The 5,683-nt window shown below is 37.9% G+C and overlaps 1 protein-coding gene across 3 annotated transcripts in view; it reads left to right on the forward strand.

Annotated features, from left to right (window-relative positions):
- The first annotated feature begins 4,664 nt into the window (after nucleotides 1-4,664).
- Nucleotides 4,665-5,683, forward strand: part of LOC106879532 (protocadherin-11 X-linked) — a 110,815-nt gene continuing 109,796 nt past the window's right edge. For 2 of the 3 annotated variants that reach the window (XR_016237660.1, XM_089338399.1), the window contains exon 1: nucleotides 4,727-5,145. The gene's annotated coding sequence lies outside the window, so the exon portion shown is untranslated. Of the gene's footprint in view, nucleotides 5,146-5,683 lie in introns of all 3 variants that reach the window. The other variant, XM_089338400.1, reaches the window with a different exon arrangement.

Raw genomic sequence — 5,683 nt, forward strand, 5'->3', positions numbered from 1 at the left:
TATAAAGAATAATTCCTGCGGTCTATTTGCTCGACTAAAGGCGGTGCTCCAGCATGGCCTCAGTCAAATGACTGAAACAAGTAAAAGCGTAAAAGAGTAATATATATACATATATACATATGCACATATATAGACAGGGATGGAAAGAAACGGAGAGAGACAGACAGACAGAAAGATAGATAGATAGATAGATAGATAGATAGATAGATAGGTAGGTAGGTAGATAGATAGATAGATAGATAGATAGATAGGTAGGTAGGTAGATAGACAGACAGACAGACAGATAGATAGATAGATAGATAGATAGATAGATAGATAGATAGATAGATAGATAGATAGGTAGATACATTTCTTTTATTAGCCACACAGGGCTCAACGAAGATGGGACAAATACAATGTAGAGCTTTTCTTTTTGGGAGGGGGAAGGAAAAAAAAAAGGATGGTGTCGATCAAAAGGGATCGTAGGAAGGGAAAAAGGGGGAGTTCGATCAAAAGGGATCGGAAAAAAAAAAGATAGATAGATAGATAGATAGATAGATAGATAGATAGATAGATAGATAGATGCATGCATGTATGTATATATGTATGTAATTTACCACTAGAGAGGGAGAAAGTCACTATACAGCGGTATTCGTCTTGCGAGAGCATCTCGTATAGATTTATAGTACGAAAAGTTACACAAATATCAGAAGCGGACGAAAAGCGTCCAGAAACGACAGTGGAATTTGCTAGGTCATGTGATTTCTGCATATTTGCGCGATTTTGGTTGTAAGTATCCATTATCAACTGTATGCTCAGACAAATTTCTCCTCTACTGATATATAGAAAAATGGTAATTAATCAAACACTTGGTATTGTATATAGCTGGTGGGATGGGTAAAAATTTGTTATAAGCCACCGAAGTAGTATTAATAACGAAAAGCAATCTGCATATTTTACTTAATATGGATAAACTAAAAAAAAAGAAAACGCTACAATATTAAGGTATTCGTCTCGAGAAAGATTCTCGTGTATGTCACTGAAAGGATATTTGCCTAAGCATACAAGTGATAGTGGATACCTTCTACTGAAGACGCGCCAAGACGCAGAAATCTAGATTCCACCGTCGTTGCTGGGCATTTTTCGTTTGATACTGATACTTATGGGCTTTTTTGCACTATGCGTTTATACGAGACACTTTCTCAAGGCAAATATCACCGTATTATGCCTTTCTTTTAACATATCTACGTTAAGTAGGGTACACAGATTGCTTTTCGCTATTGATATTGCTGCCGTGTCGCTAATGTATATATATATATATATATATATATATATATATATATATATATATATATATTTCTATCGGATATCTTTTGCTAATAACTGCTAACGAACCGCTAAGTTACATGATGTAAATAAACCAACACCGGTTGTCAAACGGTGGCGGAGGGACAGATACAAACACAAATAACATCCGTGCACACACACAGATAGATAGATAGATAGAGAGAGAGAGAGAGGGGGGAGAGAGAGAGGGAGAGAGAGAGAGGGAGAGAGAGAGAGGGAGAGAGAGAGAGAGAGGGAGAGAGAGAGAGAGAGAGGGAGAGAGAGAGAGAATTTTGTGATTTTCCATTTGTCCTCCACACACACGCACACATACACACACACACACATACACACACACACACACACACACACACACACACACACACACACACACACACACACACACACACACACACACACACATATATATATATGTATATATTTAATTATATGTATTTCTTCTATCTTAATGAATAAAAATTCTTCGGATAGAATAAATGGGTTAATAGAAACCAATGTAGCAAAGAACACAAAATAACTGTGGTGTAGTTCCTGTTTTTAGGGCAGGAACTCCTTGAAATTTTGGGTATTTGAGTATATTTAAAAATTTAAGGAATGGAGAAAACGCATGTTATAATTGCATACTTTATTCCTACATATGTTTCAAAGGATTACAACCTATGTGATCCATAGGGATCTGTGATATTAAAATTGTAACCTTCTCTTCAGGGAATGCATATATATGTATATATATATACATATGTACTTATGGGAGCAACTTTCTTCAAAGACTCATATTGTCGTTCACTGCTCGGAATGAGGAGTAGATAGACAGCCGACAACTGATGAAGGGTCGTTCATTATGTTACTTGTCCTGTTTTCCATTTGTTTCTCTCTTTGCGTATTGAACTCATTTGCTTTCGTATTTCATGTTGTTTACTGTTGGTGACGTCCTGTACCCATATATGCATGTGTGTGTGTGTGTATATATATATATATATATATATATATATATATATATATATATATATATATACACGCACATACACGACGGGCTTCTTTCAGCTTCCGTCTACCCAATCCACTCACAAGATTTTAGTCGGCTCGGTGCATTTGCCCGAGGTGCCACGCAGTGGGACTTGAACCCAGAACCATGTGGTTGGGAAGCAAACTTTTTACCACCCACCCACGCCTGCACTTATTTTCTTTCTTTTCATTTTTTCTATAGCTTTTGAAATTTGAACAAATTTTTGCCTCTTTTCAGACAGAAGGCGATGGAGTGCCAAGTAGAAAACGAAGTGCCAAGTAGAAAACGCCTGTTTTTTTTTCTTTTTCTTTTTCTTTTTTTTCCCAGAAGTTTACCAAGGGCAAACTAAATAAATCCTTAGAATATGCTTCAAAGTGGAATAGTTTATATTTTAAACGAAATGGATACATATAGAATGTATATAGATAAAGCGTGTTTATATGAAAGGGAATCTCTAAAGTTTGTTTATCCTTTTATAAATTGTTAATTATGCTTCTTTTAGAGGCGGAGAGCTGGCAGAAGCGTTAGCACGGCAGCCAAAATGCTTCGTGGCATTTCGTGCGTTCTGAGTTCAAACTCCGCCGAGGTCGACTTTACCTTTTGTTCTTTCGGGGTCGATAAATTACGTATCAGTTGCGCACTGGAGTCGATCTAATCGACTGGTCCCCTTCTCCCAAAAATTACGGGCCTTGTGTCTAGAGTAGAAAAGAATTGTTAGCACGGTAGGCAAAATGCTTCGCGGCATTTCGTCCGTCTGTGCGTTCTGAGTTCAAATTTCGACGAGGTCGACTTTGCATTTCATCCCTGTCGGAGTTCGATAAAATAAGTACCAGCTGGACACTGGGTCGTTGTAATTGACTTACCACTCCCTAGAAAGTGCTGGCCTTGTGGTTTGTCAGTTAAAGTCGTTAAGTTTCTTTATTTTTATTTTTATTTTCTACTTAGCACTTCATCGTCCTATGTCTGAAAAATGGTAAAAATATATTCAAATTTCAAAAATTGTTAAAAAAAAAACAGGCGCAGGAGTGGCTGTGTGGTAAGTAGCTTGCTTACCAACCACATGGTTCCGGGTTCAGTATCTTCTACTATAGCCTCGGGCCGACCAAAGTCTTGTGAGTGGATTTGGTAGACAGAAACTGAAAGAAGCCTGTCGTATATATATATATATATATATATATATATATATATATATATATATGTATGTGTGTGTGTGTTTGTGTGTGTGTGTTTGTCCCCCCAACATCGCTTGACAACCGATGCTGGTGTGTTTACGTCCCCGTAACTTAGCGGTTCGGCAAAAGAGACCGATATAATAAGTACTACGTTTACAAAGAATAAGTCCCGGGGTCGATTCGCTCGACTAAAGGTGGTGCTCCAGCATGGCCGCAGTCAAATGACGGAAACAAATAAAGGAGTAAAAGAGTAGACGTGGCTCTCTGCTAAGAAGTTAGGTTGCCAAACCACATGGTCCCAGGTTTAACGTCCCACGACGTGACACTTTGGTCAAGTGTCTTCTATTATAGCCTCGGCCACGTCAAAAAGCTTGTGAGTGGATTTGGTAGGCAGAAACTGAAGGAAGCCCACCGTACATGTATAAGAAGGGGTGCTAAAAAGTTCTTAGTTTTGGGTAAAAGAAAAGACATGAGGATCAGTTAATTTTGATTTTGTTCAACTTATCCCCGTCTAAGATTCACACATCTATTGCAGCGGTCCTTCAGTTTTTCTAAATCCTGTAAAAGAACTCGAAATGTTGGGCCTCCAGCGAGGCCTTTCGCGACACCCTTAAAGCCAGGAACTTTTAAGCATCCCACCCCCTGGTATGAATATATGTATGTGTATGTGAGTGAGTTTGTGTGTGTGTGTGTGTGTGTGTGTGTGTGTGTGTGTGTTTGCTACTGTCCACCACCACCATCACCTAACAAGCAGTGTTGGTTTGTTGATGCGCTGTGACTTAGCGGTTCGGCAAATGGGTGGTGGTGGTGGTGGGGTGATAGAATAAGGACCAGATTTTAAAAAGACAAGAATTAATAATGGGGTCGATTTTGTTCAACGAAATCCTTCAAGGCTGTGCCCCAGCATGGCCCCAGCATGGCCCCAGCATGGCCGCAGAAACAAGTAAAAGATAAAAGTTGTATAGACAGAAAGAACATTGATACAAACAAACATAAAACAATAAGATGAAAGTATTTTTCACGTTAATTCAAACATTTGATAGAAAGGATAAAACTAAATCAGAAATAAAAAGAATAAAGTAAATAAAAATAAAATAAAAATAAAAAAACAAACAATTTATCTGCCAACCCAATTCTAAACTGACATAGAAAGAAAGGAAGAAAGAAAACTACTAGATTAACGAACGGGATGGCAGCGGCATCTATTCGCACCCATAGTGTTGTTGGGACACTTATTTTCAATCTCAGAGAAAATATAACGGAGAGAGACAGAGAGACGGGGAGAAGTGTGAAAAAGAGCGAGAGAAGGTTGAGCGACAGAGAGAGAGATTGAGGGTGGGAGAGCATGTAAGCGACAGAGAGAGAGAGAGAGAGAGAGAGAGAGAGAGAGAGAGAGAGAGAGAGAGAGTGGGAGAGAGTGAAAGTGACAGAGAGAGAAAGATCTCATTTTCCACTGGCATCTTTGTGTTGGTAGTTGCTTGTAACGATTTTACACATGTTAGCTTTCGCTTCCCACCAACTGATTTATTGCTCAGCAGGCAGCTCTTACCAGCTTCTATTAAATACTGTTCATTCATTTTCTTTTACGGCGTCTCCTTATCAGGACTATTATGATAATTCCGACAGAGTAAGAAATATTGGGTAAGTTTAGATTCTTGCTAATTCCTTTGTAAAAAAAAAATCTCGCCAATACTATCGAAATGTTGAATTTGAATTGAGCTGTTTCCGTGTGCTTTATTTAATCTTTTGCTAATGATTTTTGTTCGGTAGACAGTGAGTTGATAATTCTTTGTAATGGAAAGGGTGTACTTGATTAAAAATGTGTTTGTGTTCATGCTTGTGAATGTGTATGTGTGTGTGTGTGTGTGTGTGTGTGTGTGTGTGTGTGTTTGTTTGTGTGTGTGTATGCGTGTTTGTGTGTGTGTGTACGTGCATGATTTCTGTTATTGGTCACAAGAGCCGAAAACATTGAGGACTACATCTAAAGACGAAATACAACACACAAGAAGATATCTATATATATATAAACTGTTTAACTGTTTATACGCACACAAACACACACACACACACACACATATATATATAGATATTCATATATATATATATATATATATATATATATATATATATATATATATATACATATAAATATATTCTCTACCACATGCGCTCACGCTGA

The sequence above is a fragment of the Octopus bimaculoides genome, chromosome 20, assembly GCF_046866305.1.
Source record: "Octopus bimaculoides isolate indiv1 chromosome 20, ASM4686630v1, whole genome shotgun sequence".
In the NCBI taxonomy this organism is placed as follows: domain Eukaryota; kingdom Metazoa; phylum Mollusca; class Cephalopoda; order Octopoda; family Octopodidae; genus Octopus; species Octopus bimaculoides.